At 36.8% G+C, this 12,226-nt stretch overlaps 1 long non-coding RNA gene across 5 annotated transcripts in view; it reads right to left on the reverse strand.

Annotated features, from left to right (window-relative positions):
• The window catches only part of LOC110478227 (uncharacterized), a 219,875-nt gene that overhangs the window by 49,346 nt on the left and 158,303 nt on the right, over nucleotides 1-12,226 (reverse strand). For all 5 annotated transcript variants that reach the window (XR_014955140.1, XR_014955139.1, XR_014955138.1 and 2 more), the window contains one exon: nucleotides 1-4,577. This exon is cut by the window's left edge and continues 49,346 nt beyond it. This is a non-coding gene — a long non-coding RNA (uncharacterized LOC110478227). The remainder of the gene's footprint in view (nucleotides 4,578-12,226) is intronic.

The raw sequence follows: 12,226 nt of genomic DNA on the forward strand, positions 1-12,226 counted from the left end.
ATATCAGCATGGATATTAAAAAAAACCAAAACAATTGCTGTTAGTTACAATAATTATCCTCTAGAAACTGCTCCTATTTTATCCTTTCAATGAACCTTCATTTTCACGTTGTTCAGTATGATAGTGAGAATGGAGTTAATATGAAATAATATATATATATATTCATGATATAGTCATGTACCTATAATTAATACTAGGAAATGATTAGCTGTATTTCTAAAAGGGTGTTCAGAATAATGTGTAAGAAATCTGTTTCTTTGTACTCTCTGTGGACAGCTAAATAGAATATTAGGGATACCTACAGAGCCAAGCCTACCATGCCACAGTGGACGGCAGTGAAGCCTCAGATGGAACAGTCTGCACTGGTTCTGTACATATACATTGCCTTGTCACTTCCAAACCCATATGCCAGACCTAAATTTGTAAGCGAGATAGCATTTGGAATTTAAACTTTTACTTACCACATACTTTACTAAAAATTTAATACACAGAAAGGCTGTACCTATGATGAAGAATTATTCTGTTCTCACCTAGTTTTTGACAACAAAACTGCATTTCTCAGCCACCTACATTTTCCTAAGCAAAATAGAAATTAATTTAAAAATCAATTTTAGAGCAGCATAGATGATTTTCCCAAAAAAGTAACTGACTTCTTAGCTTGCCTGGAGCAATGCATGGTAGCATGTGAGGTATCCTGGCCAATAGAACATTGCCTTTACAGACTTATTCAAACCCCTGCCATTCCCTTTGTAGGCTGGTGAAGAAACAGACAGAGGGAATCTGCACCTGACCTGCATTATACTGATTTCTAAATTTGAAGGATTAATTTACATTGTGTATGAAAACACTAGTTACTCCCAATGGCTTAAAGCAATAGTAACCTGACACACTAAAAAAAGTCTTAATTTCTGTCAAGTAAGTAATTTTTCACGTTAATTGGGTTATTTTTGCTTTTTTCTAGCTTTGCAGACTCCACTAGTTGAACTGGAACAAGTCTACTTACATTTAAGTATAATATTTTTATCAGATATGGTTGCATCTTCTAAGAATGACAGAAGCCATATTGAACATAAAATAGACTTTCCAGATATTTTTGCATCATGCAATGAAACTGGGTCATTAGTAATTGTAGCAGTGTAGTTAAATTTGAATTTCCTGTTTTCTGGTTTTATTACATGTTATTAAAATAGAAATGAGGAAGAGGAATAATTATGGGGGAAAAATAATAATGGGGGGGGAAAAAAGCCCCAACCAAATAAACTAAAGATTATCTCTATGGATTGTAATTATGTTAATTTAAAACATTATAATATGTTGTAGGTAATTTCCAAAGTTATTAAAAAATATGTCGTTGTTAATAAATTATTTGTTGGAAGTATCAGAAATGACATAACCTTATCTACTATACACATGGCCAAAAAAGCAATTTTTAAAAAAGCATTAAAAAAAAAAAAGCATAAAAAGCAATTTCATAGGACAATTATTTTTTTCCTGGGAAGAAGACTTAGGATCTCCTCTGGGCAAGTTCTGTTCCATTCCTACTTGTTATCTTTAAATCTATATGCCACTGTTCACATCCAGATAACTTCTGCAGACAACAGGTTATCCCTTCTTGTTCTGGTCAGAGATTAAAAATAAGAATAAGAGTATAAAAAAGCTGAAATAGCATAAAGTTGAAACAAGCTGCCTTAGAATATACTGCTCAAGCACAGGCAAATCTGAGGAATTACTGCCTCAAAACTAATGCTTTCTTTTTGCAAAAGGGTTAGTGTAGCTTCTACTGCACAGCAATCACCAGGATTATTATCCTTCTATGGCCATTACTGGGTCTAGATATGATAAGGAAGCCAGTAACAAGTTTCCCAAGTACAGGAGAGGATGGGTGTAGGGTTTTCTCCCACAACATCTTGGAGCACCAGAGCATCCTGAACCATAAGCTCCGGTACCCTCAGGTCCTGACATTATACTGCACAGAGAGTAGGTCCCTTCTCTCTGAAAGAAATTCTCGGGGAATGCAAAAAGTGGAGAAATTGAGCAACATTTCTTTAGGGAAAGGACTTGCATGTGAGAATTTTTCCCTGGCCAAACAGGGGAAAATAATTCTTTCCAGCTCCTGTTTTTCATTACATCTCACTCTCATTACTGTGCTTTGGTGGGAAAGGGTCATTTATTTTTGCCTTCTTAATAAAACTATTTCTTTTCCTTATTTGCTTTCCCAAATACAAAAAGGAACACACAGACCCTTTCTCCTCCTACCCTTGTGCCACAGCATTTGAACCTGTCAGTCTGGAGTTAGAAGCGTGACCTGGTCAGAGCATGAGGAAGGAGAAGAGCAGTCTGTGCCACCTGGAAGGGATTGCATAATCTCAGCTGACTGAAACCATGCTCAGGCAACAAAGTGTTGCAGGAGAAAGCCACAAGTACCTTTCTACAAAGCACTAATCTTTGAAAGTTTTAAAGTAAACAACCTGGTAATACTTTCTAACCAGCCTTAGAGTGTTCTGTTCTTCCCCCATAATGTGTGTTACTGTTACTAATGGAACTCCATGCTTCTTTGCATCCTTTTTCAAGCAGCTTTTGCTGGATTGACTAGCTCACATTTTAAAGTTAAAATGCCTTTTTTCTTTCATAAATTGTTTGCAGTGTGTCAATTCAGCAAATGGAAAGGAAACAATTTTTTATTATATCTATATTTAGATTCCTTTGGGATTCCTAGCAATAAAAACCAAAACAGCAATCACAAGCAAAACAACCCCTGCCAAATTATGCTCTGTGAAGAGTTGCTGCAATGACCTCTCTTTACATTTACATAGAAACAAATTTATTTACTGCAAAGGCATTGCGTCTAAATAATTAATTTTATTTGAACAAACAAACATAAATAGATTTTTTTTCCTATTGGCTATCAATAGCCTTCTATACACTCATCAAACAGTTATCTGCCATTGGAAATCAAGAATGATCTTTAATGCCCTATTGCCCATAGGGAGACTTCATGTTTTAGAATACTAATACTTCTAAGCAGTATTGTTAGGTGGTTCAGATATATTACTTCCTTTTTTGATAACATGACTTATGTAAAATACAAGTAAAATACAAATAAAAGCTTCAGCTCAGATTGTTCAGATAGTGCCCCATTTTAAATTAAATTTTTCAATGAAAAAGGAACTTAAATAGCTGTATGCATTTTAAACCCTCAATTTTAAATCTTTCCTTACATCTGCTGTTCTCCATTCTTATCACTCCCAGTGGGAGAGGTGCAGGTCATTCTGACTCTGAAGCTTGAACAGTCTTCCATTACTTGAATCATATTTTAATAGTGCAGGACACAGCAGAATTGCTAATTATTTGTGTCTGTTGTTCCAATACCAATTCCTCTAATTCACTAGGAGCTTTCAGCACACTGCCTCAGTGTTCCTGTTCTGCACAGAATGCAGGGCTGGACTCACAGATTTCTGAGAGCTCCTCTTTGATCTTTCAGTCTCTGTTGTGGGTTTCCACTGTCATCCTGTGATTTCTCACACCTCTGCTCCTTGCCACAGCTCATATCCAGAAGTTAGCTAATACTTTCCCTGAGGGGAATAAGTGCTACCCTGTAGCAGCCAAGCTGCATCCTCTGTTCTGGGTTTAGGTATCCACATTTTCTTGGGGGAGAGAAATGTCTCTCATACAGCAGTTGGGCTGCATGAACACCATTCTAATGCAAGCCATTTTTATTAGAACACTACACCTTTCTGAAAGTCTAAATGAACCAGCAGTTAAGTGGGTCCAGTTCTTCATGCACCAGAAATTATAGATGTCAACACTTTTTGGGGGTCTAGATTTTGTTTTGGCATTTTGATTCTTTAATAAAAAGGGATTTTAGCTTTCTTAAACATTTCTTTATTTTTCTGTTCATATTTTAAAGAGAATTACAATGCTAGGAACTTGAGTATATCGATAAAGAATACTTGTTTAAAAATCCTTATTATTTGTTTAGAAAAAGCAAGACATAGGTGCCTAATTTGAGCATGAAATGGAATTTAGGCATTTGAATTCAAAACTGAAATTTTTAAAACCCCTGTATTACTTGCTTTATCCTGGAACCTGAAATGCTTCAGTACTTAACCCTTCTCTTTGTGTCTGAATTTTGACTTTTTGAACGTTTCCAGATGTATATAATTTTCCTCAAGACTGAGTTTTTCAAGGATATGGAAAAAAAAAAGAGCAGATCAGATGGTAGCATATAGGCACTGAAGTACAAGGCAATAAAAACAGAGATGTAAGAACAGTAGCTCATATGTTTAAGCACCTATGAGTAAACACCTACCTTTATTTATGTACTAGCAAAGCTAAAATGAAGACAAAATATTCCATATCTGAGCATAGCCAAAAGCATTGATACATAGACAACCAACACTAAATGTATTATTTCTTTATCTCCTATTTAATATTAAATACTGACACACTTGGGTTATCCTCCATCCCACACAGATGATGAACAATAAGCTAATAAATTGTCACATACCTTCTGATGATCATCCTCTGATTTACTGGATGATGCATTTTTATTCCCACACTTCAGGCTGGTGCATCTTCTGAAAAAAAAAATAAAAACAAAAAGAGGAGAGGGGGCAGAGAGCCCAGTTTCCAAGATGACCTGCAGCCTTCTGATTCTAAATCTCTTCAACTAGAGAAGGAAGTTCCCTTGTGTGCCAGGCATGCTGGACAGACAGCCCAGTCAAGGAAGTGTTTATATTCAAAAAAGATTTTAATTCTTTCCACAATCTACAAATAGAAGGTTCTAGGATATGGATTCTGATGAAAAAAAAGACCTAAGAGAAGGATTAGATGCAAAAAAAAAAAAAAAAAAAAAACCAAACAAAACCTGCTTACAGCTTACTAACTGCACACATTTAAATGTCTGTTTTGAAACAGACTATTTGTAAATATTTGGATTCCATTTTCATCATGAAACCCTCCTGAGTACTCCCTGTAGTGTACATGGCCTTGAAGGTAGGCTTTGAAGCCTAGGGCTGGTTCTCAAAACTTCTACCTAAATCAACTGAGAAATTCTCATGGGATAATAAACTAATACTCATTTTTTTGGAAAGCACACAACCTGCAATTCTAGGTATTCTTGAAGAATCCTTTTATTCCCATGTTTACAAATATTTTAATTGCTTTATTCATGCAATAAATTAAATTTTGAGAACAAAACTCATGTAAAGGAATGCTGGATGCACAGCATCTTTAAGCTTCTCTCAAAAAAAAAACTTGAGAGTTCAGAACCTTAAAATTTTTAGGGCCAAACCTACCTTAAAATTCATCCAAACAAACTATTATGGTAAAGAGAGGGAGAAACACAGAAATATTTAAAACATGATGAAATTAATAAACTCATTTCTCTAGCTCTATATTACAAGATTTTTTTTGCAGTATGACCTTTATATTTAATTACACAACCATGTTATTATTCTAGAAAAGAGAAGCTGGTTTAACTGATAAGAGCATTTCTAAAATAGCCAGTTTAAATTAAAATAAATAAGCTTAGTTGTTATGACCAAAGGGAGAAGAGAATAAAGTTTAATGACATTGTTACTGGAAATCCTGGCATACAGAGAGTACACAAAAATCTTGGCAAAAGTACAAGTAAAAAATTTGCTATCTCACAGTTTTTTGTTTATTTTTTGTTTGTTTACTGTCAGTAAACAAACCCAAATGAGCACAAATGAGATGCCAGAAGCACATTTATTTGTCTGCCAACATGGAAAACCTTGTACAATGCGAGTTCTTCCATGGGCACACATTATTCTTGTCTCACTCTCAAAAGGGAAAAAAAGGAGAAAAAAAATTAAAGGAACAAATGAGCAGAGAGTTAAAAGCAGAGACGATGTCTGAAATAAGAGAAAGACGTATTCAAATACCATCATTTTTTCTGGACCAAATACTCAAGTTTTACACCTTTAGAAGTAGTTAATAACCAGGTTTAGCTGTAACCCTAATTAGAGGGAATATATCCCTTTTTGTTTCCCACTCTCTCAGGTACAAATGCAATAGCAATCAGTTTCTTTATTCACAAATCAAAGTCTCTTTATAGCTAACACCCTGGACTTAAAAACTTCCTCTCTTGACTCCTTCTGAATGGGAAACTAAACACTTCTCTCTCTCTGTGCTGCATTTCTTGTGTGCTCAGCTGCAGGATTCCAGCCCCTCTTTCTCCACTGTCAGTATTCAATTGATGCTACCTTTTTAGAAGAAAGAAAACCAGAAAGTGCATGTATCAGCTTGATAATATATTGTCATTAACCTAACTTAACAGACATAAGAGAACTATTGAAAACATTAGATATTTATCTAATGACAGGTAAATGGTTAAAAGCACCTAGTTTATAAATCATAATTATTATATCCTCTGTTATATATTATGTGCTAGTTATGTATTATGTGCTAACTAGGCATTTTTTTTACCAATATTGCCATTCTGTTGTGCTCAGACAGGGCACACACAGACTGTTCAGATTTTGCTTGGTGACCAGCCACCACCTGCAGCTGCATCCCATCAAATAAGAACATGGCTTACTTGCAGGAATGGAGTTTCACAATTTCCACTGGAAATTTATAATCCAAGCTGTTTGACTGGACAAGGCGTCCATGCTGAAAGGCAGCAGCCAAACTCTGTCAGGTATGGCTGTTGGCAGCCAAGCATATTGCACTGTGCTTGGAAAATGAAGACAGACAGCACACCTAAGATGTTATTACCAACAAAGCAGTGATAGCTGGCAGTCCTGTTATCCTCCAATTCAGCATGGTATGGTTTCCTTCATTATGGTGCACTTTGCCAGCAGTTCCCAGCACCTGTGATGACCCAGGCTCTGGTCTAGTGCAGTGGTCCTCTGCACTGGACACCCACCAGAGTTCAGAGCGTGGTGTAGGCTTACCCAACACCTACATCTTACCCATAGTGTAAGATGTGGGCCACAGAACAGCAACAAAAGGAAAAAAAAAATTAGACATAGTCTAGTCCTCTGTATAATTTACATTTAAATGAGGAGCAGAGTTTAAGGTGCAAGGCTGGAAGTAGAAGCAAGTGCTTTTGACACCCAAAGGTTACTCTTAAGTAAAGGAATAAAGAAAGGATAAAGGAATCACTGGTAAGCCACTCATGAATTTTAAGAGGATGATGGGGATCAGAATAAATTTTCTGGAGTTTCTTGAAAGACAAAGACTCTTCAATGTTGCCACAAAACACTGACTTGTAAACGGATGTTGTGGTTTAGCCCCATCAGCCATCAGGCACCACCCAGTCACTCAACTCATGCCCCAACCAGCAGGAATGGGGAGTGAATTGAAAGGGTCAAAGCCAGAGAATTAGTGGGTTAAAATAGAGAGTTTCATAGGGAAAGCAAAAGCAGCATACACAAGCAAAGCAAAAGAAGGAATTAATTCACTGCTTCCATGGGCAGGCAGGTGCTCAACCATCACCAGGAGAGCAGGGCCCCATCACATGTAGTGGTTACTTGGGAAGACAAAAGCCATCACTCCAAATGTTCTCCCTTCTTCCTTTCATTTTACATACTGAGCATGATGTTATATGGTCTAGAATATGCCTTTGGTGTGTTGGGGTTGCCTGTCCTGGCTGTGTCCCCTCCAAACCCCTGATGCATCCCCAGTGTCTTCACAATCATGGCAGTAAAAAATCAGGAAAGGTGTTGGCTCTGAGCCCTGCTCAGCAGTAACAAAATACATCTCTATACTATCAACCCTGTGTTCAGAACAAATCCAAAACACAGCCCTGTACTAGACACTGTGAAGAAATTTAACTCTACCCCAGCCAATACAGGCATGGTGGAAGAAGGACTGGGCTCATAAAGTTGGAAAGCATGCTATTTTCAGCTGAGAGTTTTTTTACTCTCTCCTATGGATACATCTGCAAGACAGAATTAATTCTAAACTAGCACAGACTACTTCCCCACTCCCTAAAGCACCATGTCACTTAAGCTCCAAAATTCTTATTTCATGCAAAATAAAGTAGTTTCCATTTGCCTATGTTTATCACTGAAAGTTTTGATGTACTTTTCCATGGGTTTAAATAACAGGGTCCGGCATACTTGCTAAGACAAAAAGGGACAGGGCATGGGTAAGTGGCACAAGCACACACACACAGTTGTCCCCTCACAGTTGTACAATTTGCATCTCATGTGCGTCTCTGCTGTTCTAACACAGAGATTATCTTCAGTGACCAAACTGTACAACTGTTTGCACAGCAACAATGTACACAGATTATTTTTAGTTCAAACATGTGGCACTACTCATTGTGCAGCTGCTTTCATGCATTAATGCATTGGGATACAAAATCTTAATTGCAAGAGCCCAAATTAATTGCAAGCAATGAGACATTTTGGACTGAAAACCCCTTTTGGCTACACTGGAATTGAGTTGTTGATTTTCAAGCTACAAGAGATATGAATCATGGAAAATATTTCATTCTTAACCCCTCAAAGTACCCAATATTCCTATACTAATGCAAAATACAGCTATGTGTTGGCTTAGAAATTACAACTTCTCTGCCAAAGGTTAATTCAGACTATTCATCCAAGATTAGTTGCAAGTTTTTAAAACTGTAAATAAATTCTTGTTCTTAAACAGCACAGGTTTTCAAAGCAGGGAGTATAACCCACAGCCTATAAAAGGAAAAGATTTAAAGCAGAAATGGGACATTTGACTTCTGCATATTTGGAACATTTAATCACGCTCTTGGTTATATGGAATAAGTTAGACTGGTGGCTTTTCTTCAGCTCCTTAGCAAAAGTACACTTATTGAATAGAGCCTTAATGTTTTTTGGGATGATTTAGATTTGAGTCCTGCACCTTTTACTGTCAACTGCAGAACTCCGCTTCAGGAGGGATAAGGTCCAAGATTGGAAGCACTTGAAGACAGAGTCTAACTTTTTCTCCTGTTTGAACACTGGTGGGCATCTTTCACATTCATAATACAATATATTAATGAACACATAATTGGAGAATTTTAGTCTCATTCTATTAGATACGGAGAGCTCTGCAAAATTTAAGTTGCTTTAGCTGTAAACTCAGGGAAAAAAAGTCTAAGGTATAAAAGTACTGTCTCAGGACTTTACAGAAAGTAATAACTATAGGACCTAGGTCTCAGATAGAAGGAATTTTGGAAGATTTGGCTATAACACTTCAAAACACTCATGCTGTTGAATCACCTCCTACTGTCCCTTTGCTACAGACAACTACTCACATAAAAACAAACTTCTGTCTTACATAGTTTGATCTTAGCATGCATTTACATTCACAGTAAGTTTAAGTCTATTATTTACATTGCCAGTTACCATATTAAAATAAGCATGTGCAGTGTTGTCCTGAAGAGAAAAAAAAGATAATTCACGTCACTAAACTCTCACAAAAAGCCACACACATGCCTACCAGAGATCTTTGTGTAATTTCACATCTAATTTCCACATTTTCCTCCCAACCCTGAAATTTCTGTGGAGGTTACATGAGGCAGAATAAAATTTTAATCCTAGTTGGATTGTAAGCAAATGTGGTTTTAATAGGTTCACCTCTAACTCAAGTAGTCAGAAGCTTATTATTTACAATTTGATGTAAGTTTAAAATTAGGGTCAATATAATAATATATTTTTTGATGTCACTAGAGGAAATTTCTTAAAGCTGAAGGTGAGAGCATTTTGAGGCAATGGTGAATCAAGGTTTGGTGAGTACCAGGCATTAAGTAACCTACTCTGCAATTCAGTCTGTGGGCCAAGGCATTCCTGCTGCTGGGTGCATCCTTTGACTTGAATGATTTTCCAGTGAAAGAGTTTGGATAGACCCTTGTATTCCCGCAAAACCAGGTTGCTTGTACCATTACACATGGTTGGGATTTTGAAGAGTCTTGTGATGTGTGCAAGCAGTCAGGAGCACATTTGTAGCTCCTGAAGCCCCTCTGGCACCAACTGTGCTTCCATTTGACTCACCTGAATTCACTGCACAGGAGCTGAGCGCTCACATGCAGCTCAAGTGGACAATTTCTCTGGTGTCTCACAGCTGGACTTTAGTCAGTAACACCTTGGTGAACATAAAGTCTGAATGTTGGCACTGATCAATGAACTGCACAGTGTCCTCCAGAGAGGGAAACCTGTTGTTTCCGTAACAGAACTCCAGTGGAGAGCCTGATGCCAGACTACAGTTTTCTTGAAAGTGCCTGTCAGGAATACCTTTCTTTTCCTGAGTCTATTTCTCAGTAGGCATTCATTATTACTCAGCAAATACCAAACAACAAGCAGCTTTCAGACAAGGAGTTCAGTTTAGAGGGTCAACAGACAATCTTTTTTTGTTGTTCCCTCCAGCAGCCCTAATTTTTCATCTGACAGCCAAATTAGAAGCTGTCTGGAGAAGAATAAATTTCTGTTCCAGCACTTGTAAATCAGAAATTGGAGTGGAAAACCTACGTGTGGTTATAATCAAGAATTCTTAACTTGTCCATTTAGCTTTTTTAGACTATTTGGAGAGAGTAAGTGACACTCATGAATTTCAAAAATTCAAATGCTTACTTGAAGGTCACAGCAGTCATGTATCTCACTGTACTGAACAGTATGAACAAGACTAGGTACAAGATGGATTCTTTGAGTTATCCTATGGAAAGTATTAGTCTGTTGAGCTCCATTTGGTACTCATATGAAGCAGTTCTGAAGTCCACTGCAAATGACTTAAACAGATAAGATTTTCTGTGAGGCTGCAAAGAGCACAGCAGCTTACCACATACAAAGCTTTTGTCAGATCAATGAAAGAAGAGGAAAATTCTGCATTTACAGCCCTGTCTCCTTACATGCCTTCTTATCCTAGGAATATGTTCCATTTTCTAGTGTTGTTTCTATTTCTGTATTCTATAAGTTCTTATTAACATTGGTGAAATTTAGTTTTGAGCTTTCCTCAGTGCACACTTATTCACATTTAATAGCACATATTGAAATTATATTCTGTTAGTTATTTGGTACTGACTATAAAAGTTTTTGGCACAAAACACAGCTAACAAGAGATCTGCTGGCACTCTAATCCATAAATATGCTTTAAATGGAAAACTATAAAAATCCTCTTTTCTCTCTCAGTATTACAGATATGATGGGACTATTTCACTTGGATTTTATCCTCCTGTCTCCTCTTACCTGAAAGAAGTTGAAGCAGGAAAACAAAAAAAAAAAAAAAAAGCTGTTGGTCTTTTTCAAATATTTCTTTACTTTAAAAGTTTTTGATGCATTTAACAACAATTAAGCAGCTGTCCTCACAGTTACCTTGTGAGGTCTACCTTAGCCCATGCCTACCTGCTATTTATACAGAAATAATTAGCAGTTGTGGTTGTGTGTCTTAGATCCTGCTTTATCCCAAGCTAATTTTCCTTCCCTGCTTTCCTTGGGTTATATAATTTAAGCAAGATTTCTTACTCCCCTGTATAAAAATGTGAGAGCTTGAATTAGAGGTACTGTGATAATGTAAGCCATAACAGAGAAACAAAGATCACAAGGAGAGCTTTACAGTTGAATGATCTGATTTGTCAGCATTTCTTTGGTACATCCAGGATGTCCTAAAGCACAAGGCATGATAATATACAGACACAGCTACACCAAGTGATATAAAAATCACTAGCAAAAGGAATCTTCATGACCAGTTATTGTGTTAATGTTACCTAAATGTGCAGCAAATAATCAATTCCACGGTTAAATTTGTGTTTTATGAGTCAGCTAAGGTAGCTCAAGACAGGACTCAGATAATGCTTATTCGCATCTTTTGTAGCAATTATTTTTTGCCCAATTCTAACTTACTTGCATGATGTTACATAACAAGAGGTTATTCTGTTGTTTTCTCTCCATTTTTAAGTAGGTGAAAGTAGTACAATCTCTAACATTTCTGAATAAAAAGCCCTTTATCTAATAATCACCCAAATATTAAGAACAGAACACAATACTCTTCTAGACCTGAGTTATCTATATTTTTCATTTTTTTTAGTAGCTGTTCCTTGACAGACCTGCAATGTGCTTCACGGCTTGGAAACACCAAGTATTAGGTCTCCATGGTTGAACTGTGTCAAACAGATTCAGGTGGGACTGAACTGTGCAACATAAGTAGAAAACTCTGGAGCATTTTTTTGTACTCAACACAAAATGATTCTTATTTCTAAAGGTACAAAGTTTCTCAAATGAGCTTTGCTCATACAGCTGCTCCTTCA

The sequence above is a fragment of the Lonchura striata genome, chromosome 4, assembly GCF_050655825.1.
Source record: "Lonchura striata isolate lonStrDom1 chromosome 4, ASM5065582v1, whole genome shotgun sequence".
NCBI classification, from domain to species: Eukaryota; Metazoa; Chordata; class Aves; order Passeriformes; family Estrildidae; genus Lonchura; species Lonchura striata.